Source organism: Cygnus olor, chromosome 12 (assembly GCF_009769625.2).
Source record: "Cygnus olor isolate bCygOlo1 chromosome 12, bCygOlo1.pri.v2, whole genome shotgun sequence".
Lineage (NCBI taxonomy): Eukaryota > Metazoa > Chordata > Aves > Anseriformes > Anatidae > Cygnus > Cygnus olor.
This window is the reverse complement of record NC_049180.1, coordinates 5,889,754-5,911,701: the sequence shown is the minus strand read 5'-3', so window position 1 is coordinate 5,911,701 and position 21,948 is coordinate 5,889,754. Positions and strand designations below refer to the sequence as shown.

General features: G+C 42.1%; 1 long non-coding RNA gene across 5 annotated transcripts in view; it reads right to left on the bottom strand.

Moving 5' to 3' along the window:
• LOC121076660 overlaps window positions 1-21,948 on the bottom strand; it is a 49,155-nt gene that overhangs the window by 7,266 nt on the left and 19,941 nt on the right. For 3 of the 5 annotated variants that reach the window (XR_005823652.1, XR_005823648.1, XR_005823650.1), the window contains exons 5-8: window positions 6,327-6,506; window positions 4,674-5,468; window positions 2,437-2,674; window positions 1,258-1,466 (exon numbers count right to left, since the gene is read on the bottom strand). This is a non-coding gene — a long non-coding RNA (uncharacterized LOC121076660). Of the gene's footprint in view, window positions 1-1,257; window positions 1,467-2,319; window positions 2,675-4,673; window positions 5,469-6,326; window positions 6,507-7,084; window positions 7,169-21,948 lie in introns of those variants that run through there. The other 2 variants (XR_005823653.1, XR_005823649.1) reach the window with 2 other exon arrangements.

Genomic DNA, 21,948 nt, shown 5'->3' with positions numbered 1-21,948 from the left:
TCTCATAAGGCTAAGCCCAAAGGGACTTAAATGAAGGCAGCTTTCACTTGGTCAAAAAATCAGAGTCTTCACAAACTGAAGCTTGAAAGAGTTTATTACAAATTACTGCCATGTTTACCTGGAGTTTCACTGTCCTTTGTGGTCCAAATACATGCTCCTTCATTATGTTAGTGTCAATTAGTTTTCTAGGTGCAAAAATCCTATCTGAGATATACCCCAAAACTCTGGATCCCAGTACCCCAGAGACATAGATGAGCATATGAACAGAACAGAACAGAACAGAATAGAATAGAATAGAATAGAATAGTTCTGTTGGAAGGGACCTACAAAGTTCTTTGAGTCCAACTGCCTGACCACCTCAGGGCTAACCAAAGCTTACAGCATGTTACTGAGGGCATTACCCAAATGCCTCCTGAACACCGACAGGTAGGAGGCACCAACAACCTCACTAGCAAACCTGTTCCAGTGTTTGACCACCCTCACAGTACATATTTTTTTTTCCTAATGCCCAGCCTGAACCTCCCCTGGCAGAGCTTTGTGCCGTTCCTGCACATCCTGCCCTTAGTGACCAGGGAGCAGAGGCCGATGGAGAGCAGGGCCTCCCTCTGCACCTCCCCTCCTCAGGGAGTTGCAGAGAGCAGCAAGGCTGTCTCTCAGCCTCCTCTTCTCCAGACTAGACAACCCACGTGTCCTCAGCCTCTCCCCACAGGACATGCCTTCCAGTCCTTTTAGCAGCTTTGTTGTCCTGCTCTGGATGCATTCACAGACCTTAACATCCTTTTTATATTGTGGAGCCCAGAACCGCACACAATATTCAAGGTGAGGCCACACCAGCACTAAATACAGGGGAAGAATCACCTCTTTTGACCAGCTGGCTACGCTGCATGTTTAATGAACCCTATACTTGAGACATAAGGAGCAAAGATGTATTTTGTTGTGTGGTTTTATAATGATCCTTTCAATGTTAGCTCATTGTCATAATTACTAATGTCTTCATTCACTAAAAGACAAAATGTCACCTGTTTCCTGCCAAACTTTTTAGTAATTTGAATGCAGCTAGCATTGCTTTACCAGGGCAGGAGCTTCTCCCTGAACCTGCAGACAATGAAGGGATCATCCTGCCACCAGACAAATCCTGGACAATGAAACTCCTATAGTTGTAGCCCAGAAATATTTCACGTCTTTAGAAGGGGAACCCAAAGCTGGTCAAAAACAAAGCTAGCTCTGCAGGGTGGGAGCTACTAACTCTTAACACACCTTCACTGCCTCACCCCCACAAGCTGCCTACTGCCTTGGTTTGAATTGCTGGTGCTGTTGCCAACATCACAGGGACCAGAAGATCTTCATTCGTGGAGCATCATGTTACCACAGCAGCCTCTGGGTTCGCCTCTTTCTCCAGCAGACCGCAAGCTGTTCCATCCTTCTCATTTCTACGGGTTTTACATGTCCGGACACCCTGGTTTTCACTATACATTGACAGAAAGAAAAAAAAAAATATATAAAAATGCCATTACAAAGAGCATTAACTAGTACACAGGGAAGAAAAGAAACAAAGACATCTGTGGGAACACTGGATTGAATTATCTTGTTAATTCCCAGCTATAGCACGCAATCAGCATTTATTTACTTGGAAGTAGAAGGTGTGCCATTTCAAATACTCTCCCTCTCATGGACACAGGCTGGATCATGCTGCTCACCTCTCTCTTTGGAGCTGTTTGTCTTTGGTTTTTAACTGTCTTAGCATGCTATATGTGTACTCCACATCCCACGGTGTGTCAGGCTACATCTGACTACAACTTGTCACACGCAGCAACAAATTAAGGCAGTATGAATGAGCTGCAGATACATATCACATGGCAGTGAGAAGTTAATAAAACTTAGTTTGGTGGAAAATATTTTGGTGTGTAGTAAGCATCCTTTGGATCATGTTTCCTTCTATTTTGGCTGGTTGGGATCTGTTTTTTAAAGCACACTGTTTGAAACTTCAAAACCTAATTATGCTATTTAGAGGTATGTGTTTAAATGTGTATCTTTTTTTTTTTTTTTTTGCCTTAACAGACTGTCATTCTTGTAAAATTATTCCAACTCACTTTATCATTTTGTATTGTAAAGACAAGCCATTCTGAGATAAGAGAAGATGAGCAAGCTCTTGATAAGTACCTGAAGTGACCTGGGCCTTTACTTACAGGACATTATGTTCATAAGAGGGAGAAGCACTTTTTTGCCTAACATAAGAACTGCTGAAAGTTTTCACCCAGATCTCAGTTCCAGATTCACCCAGGCATGTTTGACGTACCACCCCTTTCCTTTGCCACTCACCTTACACACTACTCCGAGTGTGTCGAAGCCAAATGCTGCAAACAAAATCATTCCCCTTTCAGCCCACACCCTTTCCCCATAAGCCTGATGTGTTGTAGAGAGCTCAGCAGGGCAAACCTGGAGGAGAAAAAGGGTCTTGAGCCAGGAAGCCAGGGCTGGGAGCTGGGCTGTGCCCGTCTCCCCATTTGACTTTCTCTTGTTTGTTTAGGCGCTGGTTCAGTGAGACTCCAAGGCACGTGGTTGACTCCAGCACCGGTAGCTTCACAGAAGTCAACCGAGAACAATAGGGCTGTTAAGCTGTTCGAGTTGGAGCTGTATGAACGTGTTCCCTTCGGTCTGGTGGCTGAATGGCAAACTGGAAAAAAAAAATTAATCAGGTGGGGTTGACCCCAAAACACCTAATGTTTTAGTGCAACAAGCATAAAATCTCCCTAGAGTTTCATTTTGGGTCAATTCAGCTTGCTTTGATTGATCTAGAATGGAAGTTTGCATTTTGTTTGCATTTTTAAAGCAAAAATTAAACAACAAACAGCTCTAGGTGAAAAAAACACTCCATTTCAAAATGTCAAAAATAAATTTAAAGCAGTGACAATTTGCTCCTATAGCAAGAACTCTAATATTCCCTTTATTGTGTTACTTGCAAAAGTCATGAACAAAAAAAAGGTTAATTTTGAAATGTAACTGGCTTTAAAAAGGTCAGAATGACATAGTTTATTTTGAAAATACTGATATGAAACATTTAAACTTTCCCGAGAAAAGAAATTCCCCCAGTTTTATTTCTGACAAAACTCTTTGTTACATTCAACCTGAATTTGTGAATAGTTTTCCACTTCAGATTGCACTTTTGGCAAACCTAGTCTATCCTGGAAAGATTCCACCAGCTCTGTTGAAACTGGCACATGCTCACATACTTGACTGAATAAGAGATTTCATCCTGTAAAATGGGGATAAGAATAAAACTTCCCCACTGATGAAGAAAAATCTATAGGCTGAGTTGTTAAAGTCTGTAAAATATAAATGTCTCAGGCAGATACCAAAGATTTTGACTTCCCAAGATACAACACTTCACAGTGAGAGGAATTCTCCTCTGTGTCTTAATGGGAACTAGATTAGATCTTAAAAATCCTAACTAGTTAGATGAATAAAGAGCTAAATGATAAAACAAGCTAAAGTGCTTTAAAATTATGATATAGAAGGCCTCTAATTTGCAGTATTGCAATATAGCTGCTCAGTTTAGTTTGAGGAGATAAATGGACACAGGCATCCTGCGTCTGGCTGCAGGAGGGAGGCATGTAAGGATTCCCACTGCAGCGAGTACACGGGGGTGGTGTGCTGGTGTGAGGGAAATTCTCTCGGCTGCAAAAGGTCTAGCAATGCCCCCATGCAGGTGTCACAACCAGCGTCTCGCTTGTCCTTCCCTCTTCCTGACCAGGAGGGGATTTCAGCATGAGCACCAGCAATCAGAATATTTTGGGTGGAATTTTTCTCTTTCATTATATGTGACACATTCGAGACTTGAGTTTTGCAACAGACTTGTAGCCTATGGCGGTGGGCAGGAGGGATGAGGCTTCACTGAAATGTGGAGCACACATACACAAAAAGAAAATGGATAAAACATTAAAATGACAGCTTGCTGAGGTGGCTCTTTGTCGGAGCGGCTTTAGCATGATCACAAAGTGATGTGCAGTAGTTGACATAGCTTGCTCCGACATGGTGAAACAAAATCGATGCTTAGTTTGCCCCATTAGACCAGGATTTGCTACATGCACAAAATTTCCCAACCAGGCCACAACAGGTGTGCCAACAAAATTGTGAATGTACAAAGAGATGTGTCTATACAGTAGGCTTGAATCAAACATCTAATCAAACTTTGTCGAGATGGATTCAGAGGTTTGATCAATGAGCCGTGCTCTGCAGCTCAAGTCCGTTGTTAATTTTAGAATGGTTTTGCACCCCATGCAATGTGACAGCATAGATGTAGGAAACAATGTCAGAGTTAATAAAAAAAACTCAAAGCCAGGAGAAGAGTAAGTGTTTTGGGCAAAATTCTGTCCTCAGTAAAATCAGTGACAATACTCCCACAACCTTCCACAGTGCCAGTCCCCTTGCCTATAGACAAGTCAGAGGACACTCCATAATATGAATATTCATTTCACTGGGTTTTATTTTTTAAAATTACTTCAGTTTAGCTTCTGAACATAATTTTCAGTGAGCTTTTGTTTAGCTCACAAAGGTCAATTAATGTAATTCCTGAGCTTCTGGATCAAGTTTTGTGTAGATCATTCTCTCTAATGCATCTGCCTGTCATGAACCACTCACATCTTATATTTTCACTTAATTCCCTTTGAAGTTACCTGCATGTCCAAAGTTAAGCCTCTTTTTAAAATCTTTACAGAATCAGGGACATAGTTTTCATAATTCTCCATTCAGCTGATGTGGTAAGAGCAATAAAAAAGGGCTGTGATGTATGTAGAATTACATGCTGTGTTCTTCCTCTGAGCTGCTGCATTTCTATGGCAGTACAAAAAGCCCTGTCTGCAGGGAATGTTGTAGTGGTTAAAAATCCATATTTTAGTTTTCTCCATTTGTTCTACAAAACTGAACTAACAGGCACAACAAACATGCATACCAAGGTGCATACAAGTATTTAAGAGCAGCAATCATACGAAAAGGCAGTGGAGGATGCTGGAAAAATATGTACTTGTTTCAACCACTCTAAAAGTATTTTTTCAAAGACTAAAAATGGAAAATATTCATGTGCTAATTACCACAGGATGTGCAAATATAGTTTTTTTTTTTTATGTGCTTTTAGAACTTTTACAAGAAATGTTGTGTCATTTAATTCACCAATAGCCTGAAATTTTAAATTTACATTCCTATTGGTTTCACCAAGATTATTTTATCATCTACAGAAAGAATAAATACCCATAAATATAATAAAACCTGATTGCATAACATGTTATTTTTTAAAAGAAAAAAGATAACTTATCCTAGCTGCTGCCAAATATTTAAGTCATCTCAGTTTCTAGCATTCACTCAAAGCTCAAGGACTTCAGCTGGGCGAGCTCTTCCCGGCAGTGCGAGCGCACACATGCGCGCAGCTCAGCCTCCTGCAGCAGCCGGGATGGACCCACTTTCTGCAGCTGCAACTGTTGATGAAGAGGAAAAAGGCTTTAAATGACAGATGCCAACTTCCCAGCCTCTTATCTCTATGGACAAAAGGGAAAATTAATCCTCCGCTTTTCACGACTCCCAGTGAAAATTTCCCCGGCTCTTCCCACATGTTTTGTGAGTCCCCGCTGTCAGGGACCTCCTGGTCCCTCACAGGCACCACACTTTAGCCACCCTCAGCAGAAAGGTGCACCTTTGGCTTCGTTTATAGTTAGGCAGCAAAAAAGCATGTGTTCCCCTTTGTGCATACAAAAGCAATGCTCCTTGCACGCACTGAGACAGGGAGAGGTGCCCATTGACACGGGACACCCCACACAGCCGCCCTCACAGGGCATCTACCAAGCATCAGTTCAGAGAGGCCTCGTCTAGTACAACACTGGCAGGGCTCTTGTAAATAAATAATAGGCGCTCTGCTCTCCTAGCTCTGCTTTTCCTATGGTAGCAGTTTCAATTTAAATCTTTTCCATCACTGCTCTTCTTTTCAGCCTACGTTTTTGAAACCCAGCACTTTATTTTGCTCTTCCAGAAACGCCTGTAACAGCTGAGCCAACAGAGCCGTTTCCAAACGGACTGTGAAAGAGTTAACAATGCCCTTTCATGCAAAACCACTAACAACCAAGGGAAAAAAAAAAAAAAAAAAAAAAGAAAAGAAAAAAGGGGGAAAAAAAAGAGTTTTTTAACTGAGAAATGGAAAGTATCCAAATTCTAACCGAGAGTAAACAGGGAGAGTGAAACGCACAAATCATCCCGGGGTTCAGAGTTGATAAAGTTATTAAAAAAGAAAAAGGGAGTGGGGGGAAGAAAAAAAAAAAAAAGCCTTCAGTTCTGCCCTATACCTTGCGGCTGTGCAGGCAGGGAGCAGGAGGGGAGCAGAACGAGTCAGACAGGAGCCGGGCACCGCAGCCCCATCCCCGCGGGGCTCTGCGGAGCAGGCGTGGGGCACGGGCTGCTGCTCTCCAGCTCCTCTTGGCATCAGCTGGGTCAGTTTTGCTTGCATAAACTCGGCACTTCTTTGGCTTAAATATATATATATATATATATATATATATATATATATATATATATTACTAGCAAGTGGGAGAAGAGAGCCTTTTAATACAGCCTGGATCCGGCCGGAGCGCGGGGTGGGGTTTGGAGGGCCCCAGCCAGCTATTGGGCCATCGGCTTAGCAACAGCATGGAAAGGGCCAACCCCAGCATTTTTACAGCCGGGCCACCTTCCAAGGATGGGTGCCAAATGCTCCATTCCCCTGCCAAGAAAACAAACAAGGGCACTTTTAAAAACTCCAGAGTTAAAGGGTGTTTTTTTTTCCTCCTCCGCAAGCTATCCCCGCTCGCAGTTAATGATCTCTTTCCCTTTATCGAAGAAGTTCAAGCTTCAGGGAATTGTTGCTTTTGCAGGTTTCAGTAGTTGCTTCCACTTTCACTGTATGTGGCAGTTTCACATATCTGCACGCTGGAGCAGGCGGTGGAGTTCACTCAGCTGATTTCTCTTCAGATGCTGTAGGTTCCCTCATTTATTTCTTGCAGGAGAAATCTCTGCCACGTGTGTTAACATTGAAATCTGCTCGTTATTTTGCATTTATATAACTCACCTAATTTACTCCCAGTGTCGTTCTCTCATCTACCTCTTCATTCATTTGAAACCCCGTAAAGGGGAATAAGAAGCACACACATTTAAATAGGCAAAAAGTGGCTTGTAGCTAGGAACCCTTTTTCTGCAGAGAAACAAGAAAGAGTTTTGGAATTCTCCTTTCCCTTTATTAAAGACATATTTTTACATCATATTTTTAATATGGTCTTTCTTACATATTAGTCTCTGTGATTGCTGAAGTTGGGGGAGAGCCGAGTTGTTGCTGAGAAGAAATATGGACCACATTTTTTTTTTTTTTTTACCAGCTGAGGAATCTCTAGGTCCATATCGTGACACAAAATCTCTCCTTTCCCTGTGAAGGAGAAAAGCACAGAAGTCAGAGCCCACTTCCAAGAAATGACAAGTGTCTCCAGGTCCCAGTGGTTTAGCACCTACGCAGACAGAGGGCTCTTGCGTTGGATCTTGACTTTAGCGTACTAGGGGGAAAACATGAAACAGATTTCTGTTACTGTTGTCGTTGTTGCTATAAGACACTTTGGTATGAGGTGAAGCCAACAGCACCTCTTGGGAAATATTAAATGCTTCAGGAAGAAAGGGCTAAAGAGGCCGACATTGCAGCCCTTTTCTCATGCAAGTCGTTCCATTAATTCAGAGACTGCTCACATGAGTAAGGCTAGCAAGGTCAGGCCTTTATTTACACACAGTAGCACCTCCGAAGGTTAAAGGATATCATTTGCAGTCATGATCCTGTTTCACTTCCTACCTCTACCTCTGATTTACTGGGCAACCTTGAGTAAATCACTTAACCTCTCTAAGATCAAGTTTACCCAAGTGCAAGAACATTGTGAGCCTCCAACAACATTTGCAAAGTGCTTTGCGGTCCTTGGAGGAAAGATGTACTTGCAAATTATCAGTGTAGCTGCTCTTAAGGAAATAAATCTAAGTTTCTGTGTTTAAGCATGTGTCTCAATCTCATGTCTGCATAAGAGTGGCTATACACCATACTCTCCTACTTAGCTTTCATAAGAAAAATATGCAGGAAAACAGCTTGAAAGGGCAACTCACTCAATTGCAGTCAGGTCCCTCGATCTGTAGAGCTGGGCTTTGGGCATGCAATCAAGTGTACTTTATTCTCTAACAAGTTTTATCTGATATATTTGAGGGACAAGTTTCTGCAACTGCGTGCTTAAGGTGAGTGTGTAGTTCCTAGAAGCAGTAACCATGGTTTGTGCTCTGCCTACTTTCACAAACCACTCAAACATACAGTTACAGAAAACCTGGGCTGGAGAAGATTTTTCTGAAGAAACAAACAAGATGACATGAACATGTGTGGTTGTGACTATGCTTCCAGACCTAGGCAGAAATAGGAAATATATGAACAACAACAGGAACCATGCAAAAAAAGAGAGTTTGGGTAAAGGTTCACTGCAGTGAGAAAAGGAAAGGGGCTTCCTTTTTATCTGTACTGGTTCTGCTTATCTTTTACTAGAGGTTGTTGTTTGTGATGAGGAAGTAGAACAAGAAATCCATTTGTTTTCCTCATGACACAGCAACATTCATAACCTAATAACTCAGAATAACATCCCTTCTGCCCTAAAGAAATAATCTGACAAAATTAAACCAAGACTTTATCCAGAGATTGTCCAATTCAATAGTAAATTTCCACTCAGCTGAAAGGGTTTTGGATAAAGCCTTCAGGTGGGAATCCAGCAAAGTGAAGCAACATCATAAACGCTTGATGTGAATTCTGGACTACGATCTTAATTTTTTTCATTTGTTACCTAGCTGAGTGAAGTCCTACATAGTTTGGTGGGAATTTACAGCATGACAAAACAGGACAAAACACCGTGGCACATAAGGACAACTGGATCAACCTATAGGCCTTGAGCCAACTGTCGACTGCTGTGCATTGAAGAGCCATTTATCAGCATATTTTCCCCCAAAATGCCTTCCTCTCCAGCACTGCTGCCTCCAGCATTCTCCAAGTAACTCCACCACCCTCTACAGTACATTTTACAACCATCCGAAAATGTATTTTATTTAAGGGGTGCATACATTGTGTCTGTAATTCCTATATACCAATAATTGGTTTTATAACACTTGGTTAGAGTAGGTAGTATAATTTGCCAAGAACCTGATATGAATGCATTTCATAACATGCTTTATATAATCCATTATTAGAGAACACTGCTGGATCTGTAATTATGTTTGCAAATGCATTTTATTGAGTTCTACATAAAAGCATGCAGTATTGCAACCAGCTCTTAGGCTGCAGAAGTATATATACTTTGTTTCTTTGCATATATATATATATTTTTTTCTGTATATTCAACAATAACAAAGGGGGAAGTACAAACTTTAGCCTTGATTTCCTATCGGACTCCCGCCGCTGATCCAAGCATCCTTGAACCTGGGGACAGCCAAGACCTTCACTGGAATCCTGTCATTTTTATCTGCTTTAGTTCTAAATAGCAAAAGTCATTATGTGAATTCTGGCTCCAGACCTATCAAACCTTACGGTGTTTCTTAAGTCCTTGACACCACTGCGAGAGGCAAAATACATGTGGTACAGGCTTACGTTTACCTGCAGAACCCACACAGGAAAGTTGGAATCTACTACAGCTTGTGCTAGAAATGTTGAACAGAGCCTGATTTCCCAGCCTCTTTTTGTTAAGGTATGAGCCAAAGAGAATCTGAGCTGACTGTCTCATCGCAGATTGCCTTTGTGTGACCAGAAGCTTTGGAAGGGGAGTTGCCTTCACCATTTCGGACACCCATGTGGCTAAGGGCAAGCAGTGGAGCTTAGGCTCTTGCCTACAGATTTCCAAGAAAACCTCTCCTTTACGTTGTTAATTTGCAGGAGTCAGGCAGTTCAACCAGCAGCAGCATCTGTTCTCATACTGCCTTCCCAATAAATGCCCTTTCAGTCAGGGTTGATTATTTCATATGGAGTTTAAGTCCAAGACCATCTGAAGCACTTTCATACATACAGCAAATATACTACCTAATACTACTGTCATGAACTTAAAAAATACCAAACGTGAGTTTCGGTGCATTTTTTTCTCTTGCATGGAAATACAGTAGAAATGTGGTAAAAAGCTGGGACAAGGTGAATTAATTACAGTTCAAGCCATTTTCCATTTATGGTGAGCTTTCTCCTTCCTTCCCAGCCCCTGAAGGAATTGCACTGTAAAACACTCTCTCTAATAGGTTTTATCTCATTCTGCCTCGCCTCCATTTTCTCCAGCTCCTCTGGTGAATATTTGTCTCCTGTACCTGCTGCCCAGTTAAATCAGCCTTGGAGGCAGTGACATATGCCAGATCATGGGGGCTGTCACTTTAATCCCCTCTGCTCATATTTTTTTCCTCCTAGTGGGGCTCTGGGGGCAGATGTTTAGAGAAGGGACCCCTTTGCTGCCTGGCACACCAAAGTCCTGACGTTAGCTGCTAATTACAGGAGTCAAAATCCTGGCCTTCGCTGACAGTACCCAGAGTTAAGCAGCCACCTTCTCCCAGGCACAGCAGAGTGCAGGTGCTACTCATTAGCAAGGAAATCTTACGCTCCACCAGGGTGTTTCAGGAGCAATTCTTGCAGCCTCAACTCAACTATCTTGTCTAATTCCTGCCTGAAGGCATAGGCCTCCAGAAGGTGTGCGTGCTAACACCAGCCGGCTCTCATCCTTCAGCCTTCCACAATGAGCTATTTTCCCACCTGGCAAAGAGGAAACAAAGATCCAAGAAGCTCCCATCTCCATCCACACCCCAAAGCAGCCGTGACTCCTGATCCTTTAAAATCGGAGGAAATACCTTTATCGACTTCATATCGCTCTGATGGAAACCACTTTACAGTCTCACTGGGCCCAAACTGCCATCCCCACTGGGCTTTTTAGAGGTGTCTGTATTTTTTTCTGCCAATCCGACTAGGAGAACACATTCTTCCGCTGGCAACTTTTCTTGGGCGCTTTAGGGTTTCTGGTGGTTTTGCTAAAAACCCCCAGCTACATAAACCTTCTTCTGTTTCTGGCACCTTATGGAGTACCCTAATATAAGTCTTCCTCAGGGCAGGGGAAAGTTAAGGCTGAGCCAGATGAAAGCTTGATAGACCAAAATAACCATGATTTATTAGTGGGCTACAGGTTTGGGTTTTAAACTGATGTTTATCAGGGAAACACTGGAAGGGGGAAAACAGTCAAATCACTGATTAATGAAGGCACAATGGCAGAGGCAGACAAATTCTAGCTCCCGCCTGGTGGGATAGAGTAAAATGGACCATGGCCTCTCATTACCCTGCTGTTCCCCTACAACCAGAGCTTGGGGAGACGCTTGCACTCTGTCGTCCTGAAAAAAAGTAAGACTTTGGTGTTCCCTTTGGGAAAGATACAGTTCCCAACACCATGCGTCTCTTTTCCAGCTAGAACTTAACACCATCACTAAACAGACAATGATATAACACATGTTTCCAAGTGTGAGTGTCCAGGGAATGATAAATTGAAGTTTTGGGTTTTAGTTACATTAATAATGCATACAGAAATGCTATTTGAAAATAAGAAAGTGATACATTTTATGCTATGCAGTTTGCAGGGCAGGAATGGAAAGAAGAAATTTAGTTTCACATTTCCTTTGTAATGCTGGGTCAAGGTGACTCCCAGCAGAAGCTGGAACAACCCCACTGGCAACCTCCTACACACCTACTTCATATTGCTCCAGCTCCTCTCCCCAGCTTAGTCATTTCTCCAAGCATATTGTAGGGGGAGAGCTGGGAGAGATAAGACACAGAATTGCCTATCCCCTCCCTAGGATGGCCCGGGGCATGACATGGGGACTCTTTCCACTCTTTTCATTCTGTCTCCTGATCAGAGTAAAGCATTTCAGTGGGAAAACTGTGCCTAAGGATGTAATTGTAAATCATGGAATGAAACGGCTGGAGCAAAGCTCTCCATTTGTTATTACTCAAAAGCAAGCAAGCAAACTGTTTTTACTGAACTTCAATGACCACACAAACTTTACATAAAACCAGTGTGTGCGCGTTCACGTTGCAGCATGAGTTTGCTCCGGCTGTACTGGTACGAGATGGCAGAGCAAAGGCGTTTGAATTCTGCACGTTCAGGGAATGCTTGCCAGATTCTGCTCACCGGCTCTGCCTTATTTTAAGAATTCTTGATTCAAACAGTAAATGAAGAGCTCTAGCACAAAGACGACTCTGAAACGAACCCAAAGAACACTGCACCCTCTGCAAAAGGACTGCTCACACATGCAGCTGCTTTTACTGGTGGCTGTCATGAGAGAAATTTGCAGTTGGGGACATTTCGATGAGAACTGAATGGGACATTGCTTAACAAGGCAAGAGGACAGGCTTCCCAGCATCCCGCTGTGGTGGCAATTAAATTAGCCTCTGAGCCACATGTGACTGTGCCTTAAGAAATTAGGATGATTCAGAATGATTTGGGTAAAGGAAAATATTTCCTTAAAGGATTCTGCCATGGTTCCTCGGAGTATGGAGGGTGGGAGAGGAGTGCTTCCCAGTCCTTGTGCATAGGTGAACTCTGCCCAGAAAGAAATCCGAGCCCACTGCAGCCACCTAAGGGCATTCCATGAACCAAAATGGAAAATTAATTAACAGGGTGAATCATTTTCTGAGACTTACTCAGTTTTGCACAGCTTTAGTTTTTGTCTTTTCTGTCAGTGGAGAAGCGCTTGATCCAAGTCCGTGTTTACAGCCAGGTTTCCATAGAGCCCTGTCGCACACAGCCAACTTGTGTGAATGACCTGCAAGACCTGTTTATAGACCTCCATTACACAGCCTCTCATTTTCTTGGATGATTATCATAGGTGTCAAATAAAGCTAGATTACCTGTTTTATGTCTTAGAATGATAAGCAAGCCAAAGCAAGTCACTTGGCTCGTGTAGTTATACAGGTATACCTGGATATATGCATACATACATTATTTCAAACACTCAAGGCAATCTTACAGCCTTTCTTGTTGAGATTTTGAAATCTTTTCATTTTACCAAAACGTCCCACTTGGTTAGGTGATGCTGGCACTTCAGCTTCTCTGGCTGAGCTGCAGAGCTAGTTTGCACGAGTTGAAAGAGGATGGGGTGGCCAAAACAAGGAGAATTCAAGGGGGCAAGGAGACTTTCTTCCAGAGGACTGGTGTGGTCCTCCCCAATGGAGGGGACATCTTACCCACTACATGGCTTGGCTCACTGGTGGTGCCTGCAATGGTTACAGGAGGTGAAGCATGTGCTGACAGAGCTCATTGCTGGGAAGCTTATAAATGATTCCTGGCACTATAGTTGGCAGTGGCCAGTGTTACCAGTCCTGCCATTGCATAACATCTGCACTTTACCACAATCACCAAAACAATCAAATGAGAAAAGCATGCTAACGCTTGTTGGGAGAATAAACTCAGCACTCGCTCTAATATCACACACTTTTTCGGCTTGCAGCTCCACCTCCTTCTCCTCCTCTGGCTGGGATGAGTGGGCTCCTGCGCTGGTACCCGGAGGCCCCACCTTCCTGGGTGTGGTGTGGACCGAGCCCCGCTTCCCCTGGGCAGAGATGTGCTAAGGCTTCGGGATGCGCTGACTCAGTGATGCACGGCTGATTGCGAGCTGCAGTTTCAGCCAGCCAGCCAGCTCCAGCTCGCGTATAATATGCGTTTACCAACAAACAGACACAACCACAAGCTTCTTTTATAAACGGATTCCAGAGCCTGGACAGCAGAGAGCTGGCTCGGGCTGAAGACTTACAGAGTGCAAATGAGGGTACGTGGGAGGCCTGCGCAATGACGGCCTTCGCGCTCCTACAGCTTGGGTCAGCTAAATTCTCCACGAAGCCCCATTCCTCAGCATAATCGAGAGATACTCGGAGGCTGCTCTAATTAAAACAGATTGCCACGGCCCCGGGGAGGCTGTTAGAGGAAACGGAGTTCAGTTGGACCTAGAAAACTCTAGGAAAACCCCCTTTCTCTTCCACCTATTCTAATATATTAATTCATGCCCTCAGAGGATCCACTTCTCAGAGGTATGCCCTAAAAGCCAGCAGAGTCAAGTCTCTGCAGGACGAGCCACAGAGTGGAGTAGCCCTCGCGAGAGGCTCAAGTCCTCACTTGAGAGCAGCGCACTCCCTTTCACAGAAAAGATGTTCTAGCTGACAAGCCGCTCCTCTCAAAAGATGAGGCAATATCCCCTGAGAAGAGAGGGTGTCTCTCACATAGACAAGCTATTCAGAGATTTCTGGGCCCAGTCCAAAATCAATTGAAGTACATGGCAAGTCTTTCCACTGATTCCAAAGAGGTTTGAATTAGGCCCAAACGTCAAAGCCAACACCATAAACTCTGCCTGGAAGCCAATACGCAGCCAAGTACCGATTCCTCAGCATCGGTGTCATGTGCTTACAGCAACATATCCTGCTTACTCAGCAGGCTGCTTGCGTTCAGCACCAGCTCCTTGTTTCCCCATGCATTCAGCTCTCTTTGCTGCATTGCAATTCTCAAGTCCAGGTGGCAAAACGTGGTCACAGCACCGAGGTCCATAGCCACGAGGAAAGGTCACAGCGCTCGCTGCCATGCAGAGACGGGGTGAAAAAAAGGGCAAAAATCAACAAAACAACAAAGTTCCTGTACACAAGGAATGGGGTCTCTGAGCTCTCAGCCAATTATATGAAATAGTGGAAAAATCTTTATTCCTCCACAACCAAGTGGAACAAAATGATGACACAATGGCCTCAGTGCTTTAATCAGCAGGACAAGTCAAGCCTTTTATTCCTTTGTATATTCCAGTCAATGGAAAGTTATTGCTTAATTAACCCCCTTGAATGAATACCTGATAATTAATAAACCCATATACTGTACCCCAAGGCTTTGAGTTTAAGAAATCTCTTCTGTTCAAGTATGAAAAAAGAAAACATGCTGAACTAATGGGAAATAATTCTGGTAGAAGGCAAACCAATTAGGATTAGTGAATTCCATTTCATTTAAAGTTTCAAGATAGAGAAGTAATTTATCTAGTAAATTAATAGTGTTAGTGACTTTCCTAATATATTAGCAAGTCTTTTGTATCATATTAGTGAAAACCAAGCTGGCTAATACAATAAAAGACTTATTATAAAGGTATGAAGGTTACTAATGTGATAAGATTTTTGCATCCAATTAGTATTAAAAGAACGCTGCTCGAAAATGGACTTTTATATTTATTTATATGATTACACAGCCTACTGTAGAGGCCACAACTTTTATCTCAGCAAATTGCTAATTCCCCTCCTAAATTTGGAGCTACTGTATGTTATGTTCCTATGCAAAACTGCATGTGTGCCTATATCTGTAGATCTGCATGTATAACTGACCCAGATTATTTGGTCTGGCTGCATTGTGTTTAGCACAACCCTACAGTGGTTTTGCATTCTCTTAACCTTGGATCAGCTAGAGACTAGTCTAATCAGATACAGCAGCCTAAAGGCAAAACAATTAAGCTGAAATTATCATATGGAATCAAGCCAATGCTCCATCTTGTCTGGTATCCTGTCTTCATCAGTTACTATATCCTCCCACCTTCTCTGGAGCAAGGTGAAAAATACCTGCTGCACCGAGCTGACAGAGTAACCTACTCATAGAGGTATTTCTTCAGAACCTAACCAGATACCAGCTTCCTGAATAAAACTGTAATGTTTCTGTCCTTGTTAAAATCTTGAATTATAAGATTTATTAGTATAATACAAATCCATCTAACTATCCCTGTCTGGGGATATGCTAACATGCCAGTGAGTTCAAGAGGGGACTTTTCAATGGCATGAAAAAGTAACTGGTTTTGGTTAATTTTAAAATGTCATCTCTTTTATACTGTATTAAAAGAAAACACATGAACACAACTGTTGTTTTCTGTGAAATATTTCAGCTACTTCCCAATACCTTTGGTGTGGGTGCAGTAGCAGAAAAGCAGATTTGACTTCAGTTCCAAGTGCAACCAATGTTACACAGGCTAGTGCACAAGAACAGGAAAGACAAAAACCCAAAAGAGGTTTTGCTATGTTTATTCGCCCATTGTTGCACAAATGGGTAAATTTTTGGAGCTTCATATATTTAATCTTATTTATTCTAACCGACAGTTTGGGTGTATTTGCCTACACACATGCTTTTGCAGTGTGTTTATGCACAGTCCTTGGAAAGAAGGCTTTCAGATCATTATAAAATCCCTTCTTACTGGGTCAGCAGTAGGACTGTACAGAATCAGAGACCTACACATGGGTGCTTAGAGATCAGTTGTATTAGAGAATATAATTGGTGTTATTTTTCGTCTTTAAAGTTCCTGCAAGAGTAGTTTCCCTAGGTAGATCAAATTAGTAAAGTAGAAACAGATGCAGTCGATTGTCCACAGCTCAGGTGGAGGTATGGGCAATAAAGTCTGATCACAGCTAGGGTGAGAAGATATATTCCTGCACATTCCACCAAAATCAGAGCTGTGACTGATCTGATTCATTCCATATCCCTAAATCACTGGAAATATCATAGTCTGGATTTCAGATTTATGTTCCACTATTTCATCCCCCTGAAAAACACAGCATCTTATACACCAACTGAAATTTTGCCTAACTTGGCTATAATCACACCCCTGTATGTCCAAACCAGAGAGAATACAGAGCAATCAAAGGTGTATGTAGGGAAAAGTTGAGCTGTATGTCAGGGCTTATACTGAAACATGACTAAAAAGAGTTGAAAAGATTAGGATAAATTCCACCCAAGAAGACAATGTGCACTTCTTCATTTTTAAATTTTTTTTTAAGCCCCCTCCCATAAATTCAGACCTAGAAATTCTCCCATGCATTCAAAGGGAATTGCTGGTGAAATGCAAGGTGAGTCTTTTAAGAACATTAAAAAGTACATGGTTTTCTGCAGCAGTCAACCTGAGCCATCACTGAGACAACTGCCACATACAAATTCAGTACAGAACCTATACTTCCCCAAGTGTAGGATGAATAACTATGCAAGCATAGTATATTTAACTTCATGACTCATTTATTGCCCTTGTGGGGGTGAGAAAGGATCCCACATCATTAAACCTTACTCTAAGCATATAACTAACCAAACTTTTGTGTGTGCCTCTTTTTGAAACACCAGATTATGGTCACATCTGGATTGAGACCATAGCAAAAAGTGGAGTTATTTAAATTATTTCAAGGGTGGAGGCAAAAAGGAGGAACCAGGAACAATGACGGAGATGGCAGAGGCAGAGCAAGGAATTCAAAGAGGAAAACAGGAACGCAGAAAGAAACAAGGAGCAAGACAATAGGCATGTTAGGTACACCTGAAACCTACATCTCCTTAATGTGGAGAAGGTATAAAGTAGGGATAAGGCCAGGATGGAGGCTTGGGACATGATAACTAGTGGGCAAGTGTTTGAGCAGATGGCAAAGGAGCCTGAGGTCACTGGGGACACCAGCAGTGCTTCTGGAAGAGCAACTGGAGAAGGAGAGAGATTACCAGAGAGCAAGGAGTTATGGATGCTTTAGGAAGAAAAAAATGACTGACTGTCAAACCAGCACATAAAATAAGACAGCTGAAGAGCGAGGTCATGGGAACAACAAACACCAGAACGGCTGTGGGGGCTGGGGAAAGCAAGAACAGTCATAGGAAATCAGACGATGATTTGATAAGGGAAATTCAGATTCAGAGGTCAAAGGGGAAGAAGTTGGTGAAAAATAGGTCAAGGGAGCAGCCTCCCTTCATTATTTTGCTCTTCAAACCTTTAATTTAACAGTTGCTAATGACAGACAGTGCACAAAATGACATTTGTATTACCCTCCAACCCTGATGTAAAAATAGGCATAATCCTGTTTTTGTGATGATTAATGCACTGTGAAAAAGATAATTAAATAAGGCCTGGTGTACTTTTGCTTTCTATGCCTCACTGCTACCTTCACTGGCTCCTACTCAGTCTCCTTGAAAATCTATTAGACTCTGCTCCCACAATTTTATCACTCTTCCTGCATTATGCTAGACTTGCCCTCCCTGGGTTTTACACCAGGAGCAATTCCTCAGAGGAGGCAGAACAAGGATGAGAACCGTTCCGTACCCATGTGGCTACTTGACCCTGATATAAATTCCGGCACATACAGTTTTTACTGGTAATGCTTTCTCTTAATTATCCAATTTGTGCAATAAAAGCAACTTTTACCCCTTCATCTGGTTAGAAAAACCTCTGGCAGCTGAGTTCCACTGAAGGTGATGCGCTTCACCAGCTCACGGTTAAAATCTCCTTTCTGAGAAGCACAGGAGGGGACAGGGGAACAGAGGTGTTCTGAAAACATTAATACCCTGTCGGTGATATTTGCATATTTCTAGCAAACGAAGTTTTCAAAGTTTTGTTTTAGAATTTTATCTTTTTTTTTTTTTTAATTTCAAAAATTGAAAAAGGCAACAAATTTCTGAAAATAATTTTTGGTTATTATTTTCTTTGCTGAGGGCCCAGAAATTTGCTGAATTTATCATAAATGAGCTGTAGACAAATGTCAGCTTACTCTTGATGTCATCCGAAATGGATTTTCTTCCTTTGTGCTGCCCCATACATAATCAAATGCACATTCAAAATACATAATGCTCTGCTATTTTAAAATTATTGCTTGATCCTACGGCTGTGGAAAAGCAGTGGAGTCAGCCAGTGTTTCTTTGGGGTGAATCAGCAGCAGAGGCAGGACTGGAACTAAAGACATTGCAATACCTCCCTCTCTTCTTCCAGCTCCCAAAGCAATAAAACCTTTCTATGCTAAATTAGACTATTGATCAGTGGCTACCATTCCTAATGGACATCCTGTCTCTCATGTCTGGGATTAGGATGTTCTTTTTGCTGCTGGATAATCTTAGTACTGTACAATTGCTCTTTCTCTGCTAATGACTGCTATAAGAAGAAATGTTTCCTGGTTTCTTTTTGTAAAATATCATCAAACAGGATCACGTGAGAGGAAATAGCAACACCAATTTGTGATCTGCTGCTATCTGATCAAGTTCAAGCTAACTACCAGGTATGTGTTTTCTTTTCTATGAAGGGATGTTACATCATTAAACCACCATCTGCAACATGTTATAAGACATGTTGATAATTCAAGCTATCATGTCATAATATTCATTAGAGGGGAAAAAAAAAAAAAGGAAAGAAAAAAAATCAACCACTTTCTTCCTGCTCTTGTGACGGTCAAAGGATAAGCGTGAGCTGAAAGTCACACCTACTGAATTTCTGAAAAAGTACCACAACCTGAATATCTGCATTAAATACAGTCTAGGTGGCCAAGCCTTCAGTTGGGGTAGCCCCAACGTGACCAAATTCAAGCACTTTCTGATTACATGAGAAAAAGGGCAAGATGTTCTTTTTTTCCCTGTGACCCAACACCCACGCATGTTCTCACACAATGAGATGAGCTGCAGTCACGCACACAACAAATCCTACATTTTGGCCCAAAATGGGTATGCAGCAAATGACAATGTGACAAGAGAGTCTATAGAGCCTATAGAGCATTTTCCCTACCTCTTGGCCCTGTCTCAGGGCTTCCAGGCAAGGAAGATGATGGGAACAACAGCCGATAGCCTCAATACTTCTCTACCCCTTTCAGACAATATCATTTTAGGTCAATTCTTACAGATCCTTTGTCTTTTGGCCTAGGAACAAGATCACACACTAATCAATGTTTGCATATCTCAGCTGTGATCCTGCAGTGAGTACATCATTAAGGCCAGACTGAGGACAACTGTGATCCAATTCAATGAAATATCCAAATCTCACACACAACTTTTGTTTGGGGTGTACCTATGTCCTATTTTCATCCAGCTTTTTCCTAGACTGTAAACACCCATTAGCAAGTCAGCACCCCACACTACACCCAGTAGCCAACTTGCATGCTTCAGGTTAGCAATGGGAGAAAAACAGCACTTCTCTGTCAAACGTACCCTAAACTGTATGTTGCTAAACATCAAGCACCACTGGTGAATTAGCAGGCTTGACACACAGCTGGAACAGTGGACACATTTGGGAGGGCTGCTAGCATTTCTCTCTGCCTTCTCTGAAGTCCACAACCAGTCTCCAAATGGATGTCAAGAGAGGTGGGTTTTTTTGTTGTTGGTTTTTTTTTTTTTTTTTTTTTAAGCGTAAGCTGTTTTCTATCGTATCGTGGCCTGGAACTCAGCACACAAGATGTACTATGGCATTATGAGATAGTGACAGCTGCTGAAGAAATGCTGTGTTATAAACATGCGTTGATGCAGTGAACTGGCAAATCCATATGGCTGGAAAAATGAGGAGAAGGAAGAAGAAAAACGTATTTCGGATTATTTTTGAATGAAGTAGACACTCAGTCTGCTTCAGCTTACTTACCTTAATCACTACTTTTTCTTTCCTAAAACAAACAAACAAACAAACAAAAAAATACCCACAAAAGTCTATATATAAATATACTGACAAATATATACATATATATTTATATATACATCCACTTCAGCTATTGCTGTTATCCCAGGGATGATCTACATGTGGCTGGAGAAGCAGAGGTGTTATATTGGCATATAGTACCATATCTCTGCTTCTTACTTCTTTGAGCTCTTTGGCTGAACAAGTGATATCATGAATTGTCAGAGCACTAGCTCCTTCCAGCAGCCCCCTGAAGTCTATGTGCAGTTTCCCTCTCCCTTTTCTGTGCAGATGGATAATCTCTGCACATATATACACCGGGGAAGGGTCAATCACTTACTTTTGCAGTGTCATCAGTCACAGAGGACTCTCTGCCTGTCAGAATAAATGAGCGTGGACAGGATGGACATAGGACATCACTGAGGGAGACCCCAAAACCACATGGAAATGTTTATACAGCTTATACATGCCCTCAGAATTGATGGATCTCAGCAAGCATACACGTCCATTGCTTTTAAAAGGGCTGATAAATCCAAGTCCAGGACACATGCTTCTTAGGAAAGCAAGTATTATGGCTTTTCAAAAAACTTAACGAGGAAATGGAAACTCACAGTCGTATCAGTCCATATTTTCAAACTTGACTGCCACAGCTTGCTTCCCATTTCTGAATGCAAACTCCTAATGAAAGTGCCATTGTTTCACAAGTATTCTATGTTAACAGCAGCAATCCAGACCTTTCTCAGTCCAGCTCTTTTTGCTTGAGTCCTAAGCATAAGATTAAAAATCCCAATTTTGTCATGCAGGTTTGAACTTGCAGCTCAAAGAGCAGATGGAAACAGAAGCTGAAGCCTGTGAGTCTGCTGTTTTGTATGGCACTTTTCCATCCACCTTTAATCAATGATGTCTGAGAAATGAGGGCTCAACGAGTATGCTGTCCAGCACTGGCAATATTTCCATATGCTCCATAATCATCCTCAGATTTTTATGGAGAGTTTTCTCCCCAGTGATTTTTTCCTTGTCATTTAGTGCCACTATTTCAGATTTTCCCTTGCTGAACTGCTGGAATGTCATCAGTGCATCTGTATAGAGTATGAGAATATATTTGGAAAGCTTATTTCCAAGGGCCATTGGAGATGACTAACATTTTTACACTGCACAAAAGAAGAGAAAATAAATTTAGGAGTAGCAAATAGAGCCACTGTGTTATTTCCTTCCCTGCAAATAAATAACAGTAGCACTTATATTCCAACCATGGAGCTGGGTACCAAGCATCTTTGTGGGGAAGACACATTTCTAACAGCCATAAACGTTAACCCAAGATATTGACAATGAAGGCTCAAGACAGCACAAATTATAGGGAACATGAAAGAAGCCCTGCTTCCCTTGAAGACACCACCTGTTTAAGCACCTGGGAAAAATTATTCATAGCACTTTACCACTACACAGACAATAAAGATCCTATGGAAATGTCTT